The sequence below is a fragment of the Chiloscyllium plagiosum genome, chromosome 34, assembly GCF_004010195.1.
Source record: "Chiloscyllium plagiosum isolate BGI_BamShark_2017 chromosome 34, ASM401019v2, whole genome shotgun sequence".
Lineage (NCBI taxonomy): Eukaryota > Metazoa > Chordata > Chondrichthyes > Orectolobiformes > Hemiscylliidae > Chiloscyllium > Chiloscyllium plagiosum.
Genome location: NC_057743.1, coordinates 30,588,752 through 30,609,655, shown reverse-complemented (window position 1 = coordinate 30,609,655; position 20,904 = coordinate 30,588,752). Strand labels below are relative to the sequence as shown.

The 20,904-nt window shown below is 40.5% G+C and overlaps 1 protein-coding gene across 14 annotated transcripts in view; it reads left to right on the top strand.

Moving 5' to 3' along the window:
• The window catches only part of prdm16 (PR domain containing 16), a 716,909-nt gene that overhangs the window by 204,965 nt on the left and 491,040 nt on the right, over positions 1–20,904 (top strand). The window lies entirely within an intron of this gene.

Sequence of the window (20,904 nt, the reverse complement as noted above, 5' to 3'; positions counted from 1 at the left end):
AGTAAATAAAACATGGATGAAGGTTTCAGCAACAGACGAGCTGAAGCAAGGGTGGAGGTGGAAGTTGATGGTTTTACTGAAGGAATAGCCGTGCAATTGGTGCTGATATCTGGACCTGAAGTGGGCATGCATTCTGATTCAATTTCTGACCATTTCAGGAAGAGGGGTGGATTGCCAGATTGGGAAAAGTGACGAAAGCTTCAATGTTCCTAACATTCAGATGAAGGAAATTCCTGTTTGTCTGATATAGGATAAGCAGTGTGACCAGGTTGGAGGCAGTATAGTAAGAGGGAATGTCCTGTTTGCCAGCTGCATTTTGTGTGAGACCTTGCACCAAAGCTCAGTCTTTGCACTTAGAACAATCACATTGCACTGTTGAAAGAAAAGCGAAGTTCTTCATAGGATCCAGGCTAATATTTACCCTTTAACCAATATCACTAAAAGACAGATAATCTTGTCATTATCTTGTTGGTGGTTGAGGAAAATCCCTGTGTACAAATTGATTGCTCATTTTGTGAATGATAACATTGATTCGACTTCAAAAGTATATAATTGACTGTAAGGCACTTTGGGACATCCCAATGTCGGTAAAGGTGCTGTGCTCATGTTATTTCTGCCTTCCTGTTGCTCTACCAGACCACTCCGTCCCACAATACTACCTCATCCCCCAGCCCCAAAATTCCACATGATTCTGGCCAATTGCAACAGTGCTTAATGCTACTCTGACTGAGATCAGTAAATTCATTGTAGACCAGGGAATTGTATCCGGGATCTTCCTGACCCTAATGGCTATATTCAACATAAAGCAGCACATTTACCCAATAGAACAGTAGGCAGCAGAGAACAATCGCTGCTTGTGGCTAGAATCAGTTTCGATTGTTGGAACAGCAGGAGATGGAGTTGGAGATGAAACAAAAAAAAAGAATACCTTTTGTAGCCCCAGGGTCAATGGCAGATATGTATTAACCACTGGATAGAGGGGAACAGGGGAAATAAATCCTATTTCTTGAAACAAAGAGGTTTTAAGAGAAAACAAGCCCTGATAAAAATTACAGTTGCACACCAGGTCATTTCACCAGTTTAGCCTGGAGCGACATAAGGAGAGGAGATGGGAAGGCATCAGCCTGTAACACAAACACTGCAGTCCCTTTACTGAGCTGCACAACACCCGAAGGAGGGAGATTTTTAATAGTTTTAGATCAGGTTGACTAATCAGTAAACTGCAATAAAACAGGCTGTGACCATGTAACATTCTAGACTGTATTTGAAGGTATGGGATATATATGCATTAGACATAAGTTAAGGCTTTTCAAACTCGGAACTGTGGACTCAAAGCCATCCCTGCGGAAATGACGAATGATCTTTAAGTCTACAGTATCGATCATTTTGAGTCAGGCATACTCTGAGCAGATAGCGTCTTGAGAATTTGAGTTTTGGTCTTCATTTAGTGCCTTATTAAAACATTTTTTTTCTGCTGCTGTACATGGGTAGAAATGTTTTCTGCATCCACGGTACTGTTCTCCCTGGATAACAGTCTTTTAAAAGTTCCTCAGAGATCATTAGTTTTAGCAAGGAAGGATCTCCAGGATCGTGCCATTATTTATAGTGACCCTCGGTGATATGCCAACAAGTGCAAAAAAGGTTCCCACTGATGTGTTCTGCAGTGGGTTCTCTGAGCGAATCCATGTGCTTGTGTCATTGTTAGTATGGTGGTTAAGGAGTGTACCACTACTAGCATGTGAACTCCCATCAAAACCTGTATATTTGAAAATAATGCTCATGGGAGTATCAATAATTGATTGTGGGTCATAGCGATATAGCAATAGGAGTAGGCCATTCAGCCCCTTGACTCTGCTCCACCATTCAAAGAGATTGTGGCTGATTTGTGGCCTAACTTCTTAAACCTGCATTTGGCCGATACCCCTTAACTCCTTTGCTTAACAAAAATCTATTTATCTCCGATTTAAAATTAACAATTTATCCTGCATCCACTGCTGTTCAGCCTCAGGAAGTGTCAATATTTTCAGGAGGTCTCTGAGTGGGCCCTGTCATTTCTGGCTTGTTGATCTAAATGAACCCCTTCCGTCCATGACTTGAAAATACAATGCTGTTCCATCACCTTAATGGTCTCCATTGTAGGTGGTGACTTCCATTGAAGCATTAGTTTGGATTGCGACCTTCAATGTAAATAATGGAATCCTTTGGATTTGGGATCTTGGTCTAAATACTAGGCAACCATTTGAAATATAAAATTAGTGTGTGGAATATGAGAATAATGCAGGCTTTACAAAGCATAAAGAAAATAGATATTTTAAATCTTGACTTACCGTTTTGACTGGATCATGATTAGAAGATGGCACATCTGTAGATGGGATCTGGAAGAATTTGGTTTAAATTTTACCTCATGGTGTAACAAAAATGTTTCTGAGGGCCCAAACCTAATGAATGTGATGAATTGCACTCTGCTGTATATGGTGTTGGCATGCTGTGCACTTCTTAGTCTTACAAGAATATAAAACGCAACATGAGAAAAGTTCATTTAATACATTCCTTGTAAAACCATAAACTAGAAACACAATGTCTTAATTTACCCACAAAACATTCTGGAATTGTCTTCCAGTCATCCACAAAGGTTATCAAAGCCTTAGAATGTAATAACTGCAGAAAACTGTTTTTTCTCAAAAGTAGAACTATAAGCAGGAAGTTCAGGAAATGTATATCAGGGTCGACAACCTTTGAACAGAGGATTGACAGATTAAGTGTTAGGTTGAGTCTTTTCATCATATACCTGTTCTCTGCTCGAAGCATTGAACGTCCTCTGCTGACTTCAGGAACTCTTACTAGGACCTCATTATTTTTAGTATCCTACTTTACAAAGTTTCCATTAACCTACAACTTCCATTGTTGAATTCCTTTAAGATGAATGACCTCTTGGGTTCATGAGGGAAAAATAGTCGGATGGATGAGATATCAGAGGATGATTGGTTTGCTTGGAAGTATCTCAGTAAGAGCCAATGACCCCAAGAGTGAGGGGAAATTGGAAGATGAATCAATGGAACCCATGATTGTGCAAATTTAATGATCCAAATTTGAAAAGGGTATCAATAAAATGAGGGAGGCCCAGAGAATAATGAAAGTATTTTCATGAATGTGCAAAGAAATTAGGATTGAATTCATTTTTATTGAAGGGGCAAGATCTATCCTTTTTCCCAATGAAACACAACATCCTCAAGTGGGTAATGATGGTTTGCCTGTTCTGTGCGAATTGGATTACTCTTTGTTTTCACGCAGCAAGGTTGGAGTCAGGTCGATGCTTAGAATTTGTCTGTCCAGACCATCCAATGCCATTCATATTTAAGCAAAATCTTTGTGAAAGAGGTATAGTCATTATACCGTTAACTAAAACTATGCAACATGACTACGCAAAACTACATTAACATGCCTGTCTCTGTCTCATTTTTGTCTTTATGGCTCAGTCACTGACGTTAATTTTGGCTGTTAAGCTGAGCCATTGTGAAACAGGAAAGTTGCCAAGGTCAGGTCAGGTGTGCCGAGTTAGCCAGTAGATCTTGGCAGCACTGTTGGTCTAAAGATTCCTGCTCCAGCCAACCAGTGACTCCTCGAGCGAAGTTTGGGCTTTTGAACATTGAAAAAGGGAACAGCTATTATTCCCCCATTGAACCCAGTCAAATCCCTTGTGAAACAGTGGTGGGGTTTTTAGAAGGTAACTGGCATCAAAGCAAGCTATAGGACAGCATTTCAAGAGAGAGAATCCTGGGGGAAAGAAAATCAGCAATTTTGTTTAGCTTTTCAACAAATTCTTGCTGTAAGCTGAGTGAGCAGTACTTTATTTTGATTTAAAAAAAGGCTAAAAATAAACCTAGGGTGGACTGACAAAACTTGTGCCCTAAGCATAAATATAAACCTACCATGTTTTCTCCACACTCCCTGTTGTGATTGTGCTCCATATATCAAAATAGCCAAGAACTCCCCCATTGTTCTCTTACAAGAGGAATATCATTGACATTTTCTTTCATAATGTCTCAACACCCTCTTCACCAGCCCCCACCCCCATCCCCACCAACACCACCTCCGCTAGCTGTGAACTCTAGAGAAAATTCACCCTTGGGTATTGTTTGTAGCTCAATTTAGCAAATGTAAGTTAATATTGATTATTATTAATATTTATCATGTTTGTGAAAATGTCTTTTCCCATAGCTATTAATCTGAGGTTTTAATAAACGTCAGTGGCCTGTATGGGTCCAGAGGGAGTTGTCCTGAGTGGAATGATAATGAGAAGCAATAACAACGACAATTGAACGGCCGAGCCTGGGTTTACAGGGTATATTACAGTTTATATCAATGTACAAGTTAATACTGTATTAAAATTCAGATTAAAACAACAACTTGCATTTATCCTGCTTTTTTAATGTAGAAAAATCCAAAGGTATTTCATGGAAATCTAATCAGAAAAACAAAGACAGCAAGTCGAAGCAGGTGATTTTAAGACAGTTTTTTTAAGGATGGTGATTTGAAGAGGGTTAAGGGATTAGGGAGTTACGCCTGGATCATGAGGCTTAGATGGTTGAAGGCATGGGTACTGGTGTTGAGGACGAGTATATAACAGGCTAGGGTCAGAGGAATGGGTGATTTGCAGAAATTGTGGGGTGTTGGTAGAGCAAGAATTAGTCGTAGGAGGGGTGTTAACCAGATTAGCACCATGAAGGCATGTGAACAGAAGAAGAAAAGTTTAACTTTGGCAACTCTTCAAACAAGTAAGGAGTGATGGTTGAGATGGATTGAGACCAGGATAAGACACTGGCAGCTGAATGTATGGAGGGTAGAAAATAGGAGGCTTATCTGGTGACGATTGAGAGAGTCTAGAGTCAACAAACACAGATGTGAGGACTTTAGCATCAGATGGGTTGAAGTACATGATTGGGTGGACAATGTTATAGAGGTTAAATTAAATAGACTTTTTGATAGAGAGGGACAATCTCTTGGCATAGCTAGGGTAAGTCTGCAATTGGAAGCAGTTGCCACAAAGGGTTGCTATTGGTGCCTCATGTACATAGGTTTTTAGACAGTTAGGAGCCAACAAAAATTACTTCAAATGACCTCATCACCATCCACCCAGTGAAGTAATGGTTCATTCATGACTGTAATACATGTTCACCAGCATACATGTTGTAAAAAGAGAAATTTGCTGATGTGAAAGGAAAGGTGACCGAAGAAAGTCAGGAGTTAGTGGTTCAGGAACTGATGGAATAAACCGTGCTTGAGATGTTCTAGTTATGATCTTTGTGTAAGAGTAGACGCAGAAAACTTGCTAAATTGGAAATTGGATAGAAAGCTTTGGAGAAAGATTGTGTGGTCAACTGTGCCAAAGGCCATAGAGAAGTTGAGAAACTGGATAAGAAATGTACAGTGTGATTACCATCACCGAGGATTTAATTTCAGTGCTGCGACGCTGGGTGGCACAGTGGCTCAGTGGTTAGCACTGCTGACTCACAGGGGCTGGATTCAATTCTGCCCTCGGACGACTGTCTGTGTGGAGTTTGTACATTCTCTCCGTGTCTGTGTGGGTTTCTTCCGGGTTCCTCCCACAGTCCAAAGATGTGGAGGTTAGGTGCGTTGGCCATGCTAAATTGCCCCATAGTGTCCAGGGATGTGCAGGCTAGGTTGGTCAGCCATGGGAAATGCAGGGTTAAACAGATAGTGTAAGTGGGTGGGATGCTCTTTGGAGGGCAGACTGGATTCCATGGGCTGAATAGCCTGCTTCCACACTGTAGGCATTCTATTCTATGATATGAATGGCATGTCAGCTATTGCTCACCTCTGAATTGCAAGGCTCCAACTTCAAGTGTGATAGCAAGAATCAAAGCTGACATTCCTTTACAGTACTGAAGGACCATTGCATTGTTGGAAATGCTGTCTTTCGGTGAGGTGTTAAACTGAGGCCCTGTAATATCTTGGAACATTATTTCAAAGGAGAGCTACCTCCCAATGTCCTGGTCAATATTTATGCTTCAATCGACATCACACACACAAAAAAAGATTATTTGACCAGCATCACATTGCTGGGATGGATGTGGGAGTTAGCTGAGTACAAATCAGTTGCTGTGTTATCAGCCATTACAGAGTGACTGCTTTTCAAAAAGTACCTCATTGGCTGTACAAAATGTTTTGAAATGTCAACGTGGTCATGAAAAGCACTATATAAATGCAAATCTTTTTTCTTTGTAATTGAAGAAGTTATGGGAAAGATGGGTATAGATTTGAAATGTTCAAGAATTGCAAAAGGGATATACTGGTTGCAGAGACGTATACTGCACGTTACACAATATTACACAGCAGCCTGATAGTGTGCACATTTCTCCCAGGATCTATTACTCTGCAGCCTGCTTTCACTCCATATTATACTGAAGTCTGAATTTCAACAGCACGTATCACATTGTATCCTGCGTTTACTTAGTAAATAATACAGTGAAGTCAAACTACCTTTAGTACACATACCATATCATTGATTTAAGTGCTACACTACTACTCCTTTAGCATTTACATCACCTGTACAGAACAATTCACACGAAGTGATGGAAAAATAAATTGGTGGATTATTTTGAGTTTGATAAATAAGACTAAAAGACCATAACAAATAGGAACAGGAATAGGCCATTTGGCCCCTTGAACCTTCTCTGCTGTTCAGTAGGATCATGGCTTATCTGATATTCCTCGTATCTACATTCCTACCCTTTCCCCATAATCTTTGACTCCCCCATTTAGCTAGAAACTATGTATCTCATCATTAAATATACACGCAAGGACTCTTCCCCCACGGCTCTCTATGGCAGGAAGTTCCAAAAGGTTCACAAATCCTTTTGAGAGAATAAATTCTTCCTCATCTCAGTCTTAAAGCATTATGTACGGGAAGGTGATATGTATAATTGGGTCAGGAATCATTTGGAGCTCACTGCTCCTTCAACTAGGACTGGGAAAGGTGTGATCCAAGTTCTCCATGCCTACCTCTATGTTTTCCATACCTTGGTTTCAAGGCTGTTCCATCTCCTCTCTGCTGCTTAGTGTGTAATTGAGATAATGGCACTATGTGGCAGGATTTTTCCAACAATTATCAAACAAGTTAAAGGGCTTACAAGTGCCTGGTCTACTCTATAAAGTAGTTTCTTGGTTTTGGAAGAAACATCCCATGCATTGGCACCCAAAGATAGCTTTCAGTGTAATCACTGATATTTTATCCCCAGACTTGAAAACATACTGTATTACAGTCCGATCACTCAAGGGGCCTGTATATTATAAAAATGCTATCCAATGTAGGAGTTCATAAACGATGCATTTTCTCTTCAAACTAATCCCACATATTTCGTCCTCGTGCATGTTAAAGTGGGTATTTTCATCTCTTGTATGCTATTGCTCCTACATAGCAGATGAGTTCAAATCAATGAAGCCCTCATCCTGATTCCAATTTCAAACAGGTTTCTTAGCCAGTTCAGGCCCTGAAAGCATGTTCTCCGAAACCAAACTGTTCAGTTGCTCCCTCAAGTAATATCAGTTTCACAGCTGTCGTCCTTATAAAATAGCCTAATTTTTTTAATTCTGAAATGATTAAAAATACAAAAAAAACTTGCCAAAATCATCTTGTTTCACTTATGATTGATGAGGTTATACACAATTGTAATTTAAAATGTTACTTTTTTTTAATGGAGCTTTTGATTGTAATGCATGTCTAATAATTAAAGTATATGCTCTTAATTTTGTTCAGCATCCTGCATCCAAAAAGAACCTATATTTTAATAGATTCTTGTTTCTCATGGTCCAATTGCCCTTAAATAATACTCTGCTATTAGATTCTCTTATTGTCCAATGGTCTGTCTTTACTCACTGGCTGCATATCTCCTCTTGGGTTACACTGATAAAATAATTCAAATCATTATCAGTAAGCCAACTCACCAGGCCCCCTAACACCAATACACTTGAATCAAGTGTAATAGTATTCTAAGCGACCCCAGTACATTTGTTTTCCTGAAAGATGTGTGAAGATTAGTTGTAGGGTCTACCAGCTAGTTGTAGAAAAGATGTGATAAATCAGGAAGTGTTTATGAGATGACCACAGTGGCAGCAGATTGTCGGAGGAACTCTTAGTAAGGGACGTTGCACAATTTTACACAAGTTATACAATTTTAAGTTTCTGGGAAATAAGAGGTAATGTGATGATTCTTGATTTCATTGAAGAAGCAACAGGAAGAAAGAGAGTGAATGATCTGATTTGGAGCTTAGTAAAGGTCATTAAATACCTCATATCTACACCATGCAGTTATTCAGCAATCATACTTTAAAAAGCACCTAAACGTGCCTCAATCTAAGCAAATGTATTTTCAAATTGAGAGATAAATTTCAGATTTTGCATTGAGAGAGATTTGCAGTCCAGAATAAATTTAATCTCTGAAGTAACCTGAATAGAAAATAATAAAATAACACAATTCCGGAAAATAAATTCCTCACAAACCAATAAAAAAAATGATAATAACTAAATGTAAGATTTATATTTGTTTATCACTTTTCATGTCCCCAGAAAGAACATATTTGCCAATTAAGTTCAATGACTGTTGTATTGTGGGAAATTTGTCAACCAATTTGCATGCAGCAAGCTCTGACAAAGAGCAATGAGTTTAAGATCCAATCATTTGACTTTTGGTTGATAATGTTGAGGGATAAATGTTGACCAAGAAATCAGGGTAATAATAATTTATCCATATGGCATTCTGCTGAAGAAAAAAAAAATTACCCTCTCTATAATGTGCTGAGAGAGTGCAAGGCCAAATAATTAGGCTAAGCATCAGAGGTTAATTTTAAAATATTAACCAGCACAAAATGACCTTCCCATCAAAACATGCAGCAATGAAGTGGCAATTGCAGGTCACTTGCTCTGAGGCATATTCCAAGATATTCCAGAAGATTAGAAGTGAACTACAAAACATTTCAGCATGGATTGAAATCATTTTCAGTTTGGCACCATGATCATATGATGCAAAGACATCTTTGGAATTAAATCCTTGTTCTCACAGATTGACAGTACGTAATTACTCCAGGCAAACAAAACTGTTACAGAAATAGGGCTCTGCCTCAGATTGAGACAAGGAAAATATAGTAAAGACTTTTCTTTTTAAAGACTTTAGGAGCAATTCTCCAGTGATACATGAAAAGTGGTCCTGTCTTGAGCTCAATATGTATCTTAGGTAGTTAAATAAAAAACAGTTCCTTTGAGATGTGTTCTGTCGTTAGTTCCCTTGCTAGTCATTGAGGAGAGGCATATTTTCCAATAGCTGAAACTGGATCATTAGAGGTTGCTTGTTAGCTTACACTTTGGAATTCTCTTCATCATTCTGCTGTCTCAAAGAGACATTTGTTCAGCTTGTTACAGAAGAAAACACTGGAAAGTGATTCTTTTCCTGTGTGTGGAAAGGGGAGTTTATGAAGGGATTAGAGTTTTAATTAGTAGAATCACATGACAATGATTCATAATTGTTTGCCTGTGACTAGATTCTAATCACCTGTAGTAAATTGTAATTTTTGATAAGTACAGACACCCATCCATATTTTCTGTTAAACTGGGCCCAAAAAGCATGTGGAGAAAGTGAGGACTGCAGATGCTGGAGATCAGAGCTGAAAATGTGTTGCTGGAAAAGCGCAGCAGGTCAGGCAGCATCCAAGGAACAGGAGAATCGACGTTTCGGGCATAAGCCCTTCTTCAGGAATCATGTGAACAGGGGAAATTCTGCATACTTTGTAAAATCATTACATTTTGTGGTGACTCCGGGGATGGCAAGACTTGATTTCCAACACCCTGCCCAAGTGAGATGTGACAAATGCCAGTCAAGTGGGCTGCTTTGATCTGGATTGTGTCAGGCTTGTTGACTGTAGTCACATCTGCACCAACCCAGGGAAGAGGAGAGTACTCTGTCACTTTTCTGACTTAAGATAGAGTGATAGAGGTCACCAGCAGAGAAAAAAGGCCCTTCGGCTCCTCAAGCCCGTGCCAGTCAAAATAAGCACTTTACTATTCTAATCTCATTTTCCAGCCTTGTATGTCTAGGCATCTAAAGTGTGCATCTAAGTACATCATAAATGTTATGAGGTTTTCTGCCTCTACTAGCCTTACAGACAGTGAGTTCCAGATTCTCCCACCACCTTCTGAGTGAAAAGAAAATCCTCATATCCTCTGTAAACCTCCTGCTCCATTTCTTAAATCTGTGTCCCTTAGTTATTGATTCCTCTATCAAGAGGCAAAGCTCCTCTCTGGCTACTCTATCTGTTTGTGATTTGTAGTTGGTGGACAGGTATTGGAGAAACAGTAAGTGAGTTACTGGCCAGAGAATTCCCAGCCTCGGACCTGCCCTTGTAGCTACTGTATTTATGTGGCAGGTTTAGTTCCATTTCTGGTCAAAGGAAACCTCAAAGATGTTGATACTTGGGGATTGGACAATGGTTATGCCTTTGAGCATTAAAAGGTGATGATTAGGTTCTCCCTCTTGTTGAGAATGGTTAGTGACTGGCGTTTGTGTGGCACATATGATACTTGTCAGTTATTAATCCAAGCTAGGATTCTGTCAGGTCTTGCTGCACATGGCAATAGATTCAGTGTCTAAGGAGCAGTGAGTTGTGCTGATCATTGTACATTCATCAGTGTGGTTGGTGATGATCAGCAGGTAGTTTTCTTGCCCATTTTTGACCTGATAGCATCAGAAAATGTTAGAGGGGTCTGGAGTCAATGTTGAGGAATCCCAGGCAACTCGTTCTTTTCTATATGCCACTGTGTCCCCACATCTGGTGGGTCTGTTCTGCTGTCTTGCCAGTGGAACAGGATATCCGAGGATGGTGATGGCTTTGTTTATGGTCTGATTTCATATGTATGACTATACCAGACTGTTGCTTAACTAGGCTGTGGGACAACTTGTCAACTTGTCCCATTTAGATGTTGATAAGGAGGACTTTGCAAGGTCAGCTTTAACTATTGTCATTTTGGTATTACAGCGCTGTGGTCTGGAGTCATATGTAGGCTTGACCAGGGAAGGATGGCAGATGCGATACACAAAACCTTCAAAGCATCCAACCATGTCATCAAAGCATTGTAGATACATATACAACAGATCTTCCTTACTTCTGATCAATGAGAACTTTTTAATCTGTGTACTAACATCAATCCTCAGTGATGCCTCCTTTATCACATATTTTACTGACATTAGCTACATCTCTTCATAACTACTCAATCCCAAGATTGCAGAATCATCCATTTCTGTAATATGCAACATGCAGTTAATATCCATCTTTAGCAGCATGGTGGCTCAGTGGTTAGCACTGCTGCCTTATCAGCACAAGGGACCCCGGTTCAAATCCACCCTTGGGTGACTGTGTGTATGGGAGTCTTCTCTCATAATCCAAAAATGTGCAGATCATGTGGTTGGTCCATGCTAAATCACCCACAGTGTCCAGGGCTGTGCAGGCTAGTTATATTAACCATAGGAAATATAGGTTTATGGGGTTTGGTTTTGGGTGGGATAAGTTTCAGAGAGTCTATGTAGACCCGATGAAGCAAATGGCCTGGTTTCACACTGCAAGGATTCTATGGTTCTGATTTGTATTATTCCTAATTGTTGAATCTTAGCCCTCCCATATCTGTCAGCATGTATACTGCTTGGTTTTGGAACATCTTTCATAGGGTAAGGATTTACCTCTGCGATCTTCTGGTTTTGCCTGACTGTGATAATGTTTCTCTGTGCTCTGGTATCATTATTCACTTCAGATTTGTGGTTGTGGGCTTATATATCATCTTCTAGATCTTTTCTCTGGAAACTGTCACACCCAACTATTTCACACTGCTCTATGATCCCTATGTCTATTGCATCCTGAAACTTGTCTTCTTCCTTTGTCCTGCACAGGGGTTTTTATCCCAGTTTGTGGCAAACTCTGTAGCTTGAGCTAAAGACGGGACATTTCTTTCTCTCCGTGAGCTAATGTGGTCATCCACATTCTAAGTTTCATTCAGAAATTGTCAACTTTTCCCTGGGATGAGGGAGCCCAGAACTAGAGGGCATAGGTTTAGGGTGAGAGGGGACAGATATAAAAGAGACCTATGGAGCAAGATTTTCACGCAGAGGGTGGTGTGTGTGTGTGTGTGGAATGGGCTGCCAGAGAAAGTGGTGGAGGCTAGTTGTATTGCAACATTTAAAAGGCATCTAGATGAGTATATGAATAGGAAGGGTTTGGAGGGATATGGGCTGGGTGCTGATAGGTGGGACTAGATTTGTTTGGGATATCTGGTTGGCATGGATGAGTTGGACCGAAGGGTTTGTTTCCGTTCTGTACATCTCTATGACTCTATGACTTTAAGTTCACCTGGTACATGCCTTTGACTTTGAATTTGAAACTGGAGGATCTGGCACTTTGGTGGAAGATACGTGCAGAATTTCTTGAAAATCTTGTCAGCACTTTTACTGGTGTCCTTATTCATTTCCCTGCTCTAAGGCAGATCTAAAAAGGTTCTCTCCTATCTATAAAAGGATGCAGCAGACCCTTTTGGCTTCACTAGTACCTTTGAGAAAGCTACTGAATCTAAAAGTGTGGTGCTGGGAAAGCACAGCCAGTCAGGCAGCATCCGAGGAGCAGGAGAGTCAATGTTTCGGGCGTAAGCCCTTCATCAGGACCTGCTGTGCTTTTCCAACATGACACTCTTCGACTCTGATCTCCAGCATCTGCAGTCCTCACTTTCTCCTAGAAAGCTACTGAATGTCAAATTGAACTTCTCAAATGTGTCAGTGGCATTGTCACTTTCTAATTCATCATGTGTTCGAGCAACACATTTTGATTCCTGTGGTAAGTGGCCATTTTGTTTTAACTGAATTCACACAGATTTATCCACTTTCAGTCAGAATACCTCATGTTGACCTTTCTCAATCTAATTCAGCATTTACCTCATTTATAATGCTTGGGATTTACTCTCAAATACCTGCTGCCACCACATTATGTATTGCAGTCCCCAGAAGTTCAAAATAATCACACTGTTAGATGCAATTAATAGGGTTGACATTGACAATGTCTCTTGAAGCTCTCCACAGGCCTTGTGAAATGATACATTGGTGTATTGGTATATTGACTTTAACACAGTAATGAGTAGTGTTGCTTTCTGAATTGTTAAAAAAATTCATTCATGGGATGTTGGCATCGCTGGCTAAACCAGCACTTATTGCCCATCCCTAACTGCGTAGAGGGCAGTTGAGAGTGAACAATGTTGCTGTGGGTCTGGAGTCACATGTAGGCTAGAACAAGTAACGATATCAGTTTTCTTCCTCTCAAGAGTATTTGTGAACAAAATGGGTTTTATCAACAATCAATAATGGAATTATTGGACTCTTAATTCCAGATGGTATTTCCTATTGAATTCAAATTTCACTATAAACAAGATTTGAACCTTTGTACCCAGAATATTACCTGGGTCTGTGGATTACCAGTCCAGTGATAATACCACTAGGCCATCACCTTCCTACATTGTCTATGCTCATAAGAATGCTCAAGTCATAGTTCCCAAACACTTTTTGAATAATATGACAATATCACATTTACATTCTATCTATTGTTCTCATGCATAATTATAAATGTCAATACTCACTTCATATTTGTATCACACATGCCTACAAGGTCAGTTAGCTCAGTTGGCTGGACAGTTGATTGGTGATGAAGAGTAATGCCAACAACATGGGTGGGGTCACCATGAAATTCTTGCCTTGCTGACCCTTGGGTTAAACTCACCACCAGTTATTTGTCTCTCCTTAGTGAGAGCGTGGGACAATGCTGACTTTACCTTGACACATGTGCTCACTCGTGCTGGTATCAAGTTTCACAACTGCCCAGTTTCATGGGTACACACTGTTACTCTGGAAGAATTTCATGGTTGCCAACTGTTGCTGGGGTGGAAATTTGTGGGAGCTCTTATTGCTTGGGTACAGTTTCATGGTACACCTATTGCTTGGGTAAATATCATTGATTTACTCAGCTTTAAATGGACAGATCTAACCTAGAATCCTTCTGCTCTGTGTAGCGTGGCAACTGCCTGAGTAGAGCAGTTAGTCCATGAACCATCAGAAACGAGGCAATACAGTACGGATTCCAGCATAAAGTGTAACTTAAATCCAATGCTTGTCTGAGGAAAGTGCAGAAGGTTCTGTCGAAATGATTCTGATTTTCCCTTTCTCAATGCAATCGCAAAATATTTGTAACAGTTTCTAATCCACCATGATTCGATAATAACAGAAAGCCCTGTGAGTAAATGCTGATGTTATCGAGCAGTGAAGAGTAGAACCAAATCCTTCAGCCCTCAGCTCTGTCCTGCCTGGCTGCATTTGCCTCTATCCCCATTAACTTGATCCTACTTTTACAACTGTGTCCTATTGCATGACGCCAGTGGGATTATTTGTATCGTGGTTTGAAATTTGACCATGAAGATCAATGAATGCGATAGAGAGAAATCAGCATTCTCTCATACAACAAGAGACAGTGGAATGTGAGTGATACCAGGGCGAATTTATTATTTTCTAATTCAGTGTTGCCACTCCCAAGTAGGAACACTAATATCTCCCACAAGGACCTGTTTGCCACATGAGTTAGACAAACTGGGAATGAGATACAAATGACCTCTGTACCCTCCCCTTTTTACACTCTGACAACTTCCATTAATAGAGCACCAAGAATGTGGCCGAACATCCCAGAGCGCTTCAAAGGAATGTAATGAGACAAAGATGACACCAATCTAAAGAAGAATTTCTATAACAGATGACGGCAAAAGAACATTGAAAGGGGGAAGATGACTTGGGGAGGTTTAGAATGCAATTTCAGAGCTTCAGATCTAATTGGCTGAATGCGCATCAGGTAGTGGTGGCATCAAGTTTGTGCAGAATGCATTGAGACATCATTTGAAAAATGCAGAGTTCCTGAAGGGTTCCAGGTCCTGAAAGGTTATAGAGTTAGGCCATGGAATGAATTGAGCACAAGGTTAAGAATTTTAATGGAAGAGCAAATTACTGCAGATGCTGGAATCTGTACTAAAAACAAAAAATGCTGGAGATCACAATGGGCCAGGCAGCATCTGTCGAGAGCAAGCTAATGTTTCACGTCTAGATGGCTCTTCATCAGAGCTCTGACAAAGAGTCATCTGGACTCGAAAAGTTAGCTTGTTCTCGCTCTGTGGATACTGCCTGACCCACTGTGATTTCCAGCATGTTTTGTTTTCAGATAAGAATTTTAACTCAAAGTGGATTTATTCTCCCTTTTGGAGTAGAGAAAAACATGTTAAATATCAAAAAATACTCAGAACTGAAGGGATCTCTTGCAGCAGAGTGGTATGTCCCTACCTTGAAATAGGAGGGCTGGGTTCAAGTCCCACCTGCACCAGAGATGTGTAATAATGCCTCTGAACAGGTTGATCAGGAAAAATAGGTCAAATTTAAAATCAATGTTTGGGACTGAATACCCCAGCCTTTCTGCACCTTTGTTTTAAAGTATACAAGATGAGTCAGACTGGTACATCTCATTCACCAGTTTTACTGGTCTTTCCTTCAGGGCTGTCAGCCTGTTGTACCATGGACTAACAGCCCATGTGGCTGTGTTATAAACCATGTCTGGTGAGACTGAAACTGAAGTGTGCTGGTTCTATGTAATCATTAGCCTACACCAAGCTGAAAGCCCATGAACACAAGCAGCTGACTTAACCTTACAGTCTGATCCAACAACAGAACACAAGGGCCTGTGAAGGGAAGGACGTACTGTAGGGTGGTGGGCTGGTGGGATAGAACTCTAAAGTGTTTGTTTTGGAACCAATCCATATGTAAAAAGAGGGAGATCAATATCTTATCAGGAAGAGTTGCATATTAGAGAAATATCAATAGCATTGCTTTAGGGGAAGGAATGTGACATGTTTTTAAATTTGGCAATCCGTAATGTTGATCAGTGTCCATGGTAAAACAGGCCTACAGGAAGACTACATCTAAGCAGCTCCAGATTCTCACTATGTTTATGTCCTACCAAAACCTAAGCTTGGATGCCTGCAGAGGTAGACAAGCTAGATCATCACTTCCTCGAAACACTCAATCAAATTTGTGAGACAAGACACCGCACAGAACTATGCTGTCTATCCCTAATAGGTCCATTCTTTTCCAACTGTGAATAAATCCTGCCCCTAAGACTCTTCTCCAATAACTTCCCTATCGCTGATGTAAGGCTCACTGGCCTACAATGTCCTGGATTAACCCTGTTGCCCTTCCTCAAACAAAGAAAGAACTTTGGCTATTCTCCAGGCTTTGTAGCTAAAAAGGATAGAAAGATCTCCGTCAAGGCCCCAGCAATCTCTTCCCTTGCCTCCTTCAGTGTCCTGGGATAGATCCCATGATGCCCTGTGGTCTTGTCTACTTTATTATTTTTCATGAAATTATCTGTCAACTGGCATAACTATGAAAGATTGACGATATTAGCAATAATGTGTTGACTGGAAGAGAATGTAAATGGTTTCTTATTTCTGAATAATGGAGTTACAGAATATATTGGATGGTGTATCTGGATGAGTGAGAAAGCAGGAGAATGGGGAAAGTTGGTGAGGTTTTTGTGGAACTGACACTACTAGGGAAGAGAATATGAAACTCAGCAGTGTCATTATAAAACTGATATGTGGAATACATTGAGAAAGGAAAGCATTGAAGTAAATCCAACAAACCTTTGAAATATTAAGCAAACTTGTGGAACTTGTGTACAAATGTGAACAGCAAACATAGACTTTCGCATCAACGTTTTTAAAGGGTGATGGGTACAATTTGCCTTCTTGCTGAGAGATGCTATAAAGTGGACTGAAACATATAAAGGAGAGGACACAAAGGAGGTTGACAGGATGTTGCCTGAATTGGAGTGTATTAACTATAAAAATGATTTTGCTAGAGCGTTAGAGACTGAGGGGCAACCTGGTAGAAGTATATAAAATTATGAGAGGTGTGGAAAGGATCCCTTTTTTTCCAGAGTGGAAATGTCAAATATGAGGGGGCATAGGTTTATGGTGAGACAGGAAAGTTTAAAGGAGATATTCCTTTACACAGAGTGGGGTGGGTGCCTGGAACGTGCTGCCGGGGGAGATGGTAGAAGCAGATATGATAGCAACTTCTCAGAGTATATAGACAGACACATGAACGGGCAGGTAATAGAGAAATTTGAACCATGTGCAGGCAGCTGTAATTAGTTTAGAATGATATGATGGTCGGCACAGAAGCAATGGGCCGAAGCGATCTGTTCCTGTGCTGCACTGCTCTATGTTCTATGACTGTCATAATAATCCTTCATTCATCCAGCAATCCCTTTTTTTGGTCCCACTCGGTGTAATACTTCCAATTCTGATCATTATGTTATATCATTTCTTCCATCCCTCTCATGCAATGTCTTCTTGTCTGTTCTTCTTACCTCGTTAGCTCTGAATTTCCCCTTGAGCTGCCAATGTCTCTCTGCCCTCTGACGCACGAACACATACAAACAAAAGAACAAAGAACCCTGTCTGATCCCTCTCTGCTCTGGTCATCTTGCTTTTAGATCCTTTCTGCTCCAATCCACTTGATGCACTGATCTCCCCTTGCTCCAGTGCACTTGAATGACCAGTCCCTTTCTTCTCTAGCCCAATCTGAACCACTGCCCCATCTTTGACTCACTGAATCCTATCTGCTCTAGTCCGTTTCTGGATGATCATTCATTTTCCCATTGCCAGTGATTTTGTTCCATACGATGGTATTTGAAGTTCTCGAGAGACACAGAGAGGGAGAGAGGGAGTTTCAGTGACATTATCAGAGCTTCATACGAGCATTCCACTCCACAATAATTTTACTTAAAACATGGTTTTAATTTGGCACAAATGAATTTCACCATCAACTAAAGGATTGTACTGTAAATCACACCCCCACATAGGGAAGAGTTTGAATGGTGCATTGTTTTTCTGGTATTCAGGAAAATGTATTCCTGTCCTCAGAGAGCAGAGCTGACTCCAAAAATCAGTTATTCACAATGAAATTCAAAAGTAATTGTGATATTTGGAATTATTTCAAGTCATGAATCAGAACAAAAAATGATGCTTGAAATGAGGAACAACAACAAATTCACCTAAGCAGATATTATGAAGCTGAATGTCACCCAAAATTAAGGCGGACGTAGAGGCAGAGGGGAGCAGCTGGGTAATGTTAGATCGAGAGCAGGCAAGAGTGGAAAGGGCCGATGGGAATCACAAAGGGCCAGTTACGGGGTGGATGAAAGAGGGCAGTCAAGATCTGGAATCTGGGAGAAGTGAGGAGAGAAATCAGAAGGGTACTTGAAGGACATAAACCAGGGAGGTTAGCACTAATGGTGTTTAGAGGAAACAAGCCAAGTGGAATGACAATGTACGTTGTATAAGAATGTGCAGAAACAGACAAGTCATGAATGGAGTTGGGGCCTGGTCATTTGCAAAAAAGAAGGAAAATAGAAGCCCCTAAAACAAGGATGGGTGCAATGAAGGGGAGGACATATTGACAGTGCATGGAAATGATTCAGTCTTTTTCTTCTGAAAAATGTGTTGCTGGAAAAGCGCAGCAGGTCAGGCAGCATCCAAAGAGCAGGAGAATCGATGTTTTGGGCATAAGCCCTTCTTCAGGAATGCCTGAAGAAGCATTCCTGAAGAAGGGCTTATGCCTGAAAGGTCGATTCTCTTGCTCCCTGGATGCTGCCTGACCTGCTGCGCTTTTCCAGCAACATATTTTTCAGCTCTGATCTCCAGCATCTGCAGTCCTCACTTTTTCCTAGTCTTTTTCTTCTTCCAAGATGAAAGTTTCTTTTTTTAAAAAAAGCAAAAGGTTAGAAAATCAGGACAAAGCATATAAAATATAGACTCCTCCAAAAGGATGGAGGTAATGACTGCCTGACACAATGGGAAGGAAAGTGAACTCATGGATTACTGGACAAAACAAGTAGCGTCTGTGGACAAGGGAAGGCTGTGCATGTGGGATTGAAAAGCAGATAGATTGAGGTCTATTGCAAAGCTGCAGACATCTCACTCTTGGCACAGTTCGGGAACAGACTGATGGAACAGTGATTGCAACCACACATAATTGCTGCCTAGTTAGTGAATGATTGCAGTTTGTGTTTAGATTGTAGGGCATACAAATTACATGACACTGGCTCGCTCTGTCAGCTCCATTTCCAGTGGTCTGTTCTTTCCAAAAGAAATGTTTCTGTGGTTTAAGTTTAAATTGAGGCTCTTCAAATATGCAGTGGTACACCAGGGCCAATTACATCTCTAAATCCTTGGAAAATGAAACACCTTCTTAATAAAGTTTACAGTGCCTCATATACAGCAACCACCCTTTGTGACCCACTTGCAATGGCTCCTGCTTCAAGACAGACATTAAATTGCATTCCTTGAAATCATTGATGTGGCTCCTCCTCATGTCACTTGTTTGGTGATTCCACCATGTAGGGTTATACCAACACCCCTAGTCAGCCAAGTTCAATATCCCTGATCTTTGTCTGTAGCTTCAGCTGAGATGGGACATGGGCTGCTTCAATTGACTTGAGATAGTCAGTCTTGATGGGGAACAGGAGCGAGAGAATGCCTTGTGGTTAAAATGGATGCTTTGAAGAGAAAGTTAAAAATCACACAACACCAGGTAATAGTCCAATAGGTTTAATTGGAAGCACTAGCTTTTGGAGCGCCACTCCTACATCTGTGTCTTACAATTGTGTCCTCCACAACCACCTGATGAAGGAGTGGCGCTCTGAAAGCTAGTGCTTCCAATTAGACCTGTTGGACTATAACCTGGTGTTGTGTGATTTTAAACTTTGTACACCCCAGTCCAACACTGACATCTCCAAATCTTGAAGAGAAAGGATATCCAGAAGGAGACAGAAGAGCAGAAGGGAGAGACAATAAAGATCAACACTGGAGGCCAGGCTGAGGCAGTGATTATTTCATTGGGAGGGTGAGGAACCAATAATTATGGTGATAAGACAGGTTGTTAGAGAAGGTCAGGCCAGGCAAATGTTTACAGGATAGGAAAGCATATAAGATATACGTAAATGAGCGATGGGAATTGGACAGTGATAACAAGATTTAATTTGACTTTGACGATGCCTGCTGACGTTCTGTAAAAAATGTGAGTGAGAATGGTTCCTGGTTATAGAATAGTTTCTGAGCTGTCAAAGGAGCCAAGTCACTGTAATGATTTAAATTATATCAAAGCAGAAACAATGACCCAAGCAGTGCTTATCTGATGAAATCTTTCTTCTAAAAACTGGCTCCAGTTAATTTCTCCCAGTTCTCTGACTGGACTCCAATATACCCACCAGTTAAAATCAAACTGGATATTGTCATATCAAAGTGCACAAATGCAGAATACAATCCAGGTCAAATTTTCAGAAGAGGAGATAATAGGGAATGAAATTCTGATTTCTCAGCATGATAATTTGAAAATATAAGTGGCTTCAGCTTGATGAATTGTCCCAAGGTGCTTCACAGAATTGTCAACAGTGACAGCAAGCCACGGAAAAGAGCTTTCGGAGAGGGTTAATGAAAGGGACAGTCTTAAAAAGAAGAGAAAGAGGTGGAGAGGCTTGTGTTTGAAGAGGGAATGCCAGAGTTTAAGACCTAGTGAGCTAAAGGCAAAATTTAGAGGCATAAATGTTGGGCAAAAGGAAGTAAAGATTAACAAGAGGCAAGAGTTGGAGAAATGTCCAGGTCTCAGTGGGTAGTAGGGCTGGAGGAGCTTACAGACATTGAGACATAGACAGCGTGGAAAAATTTGAACATCACATTGTTGTTGTAAAAGGCACATTAAATATTCATAG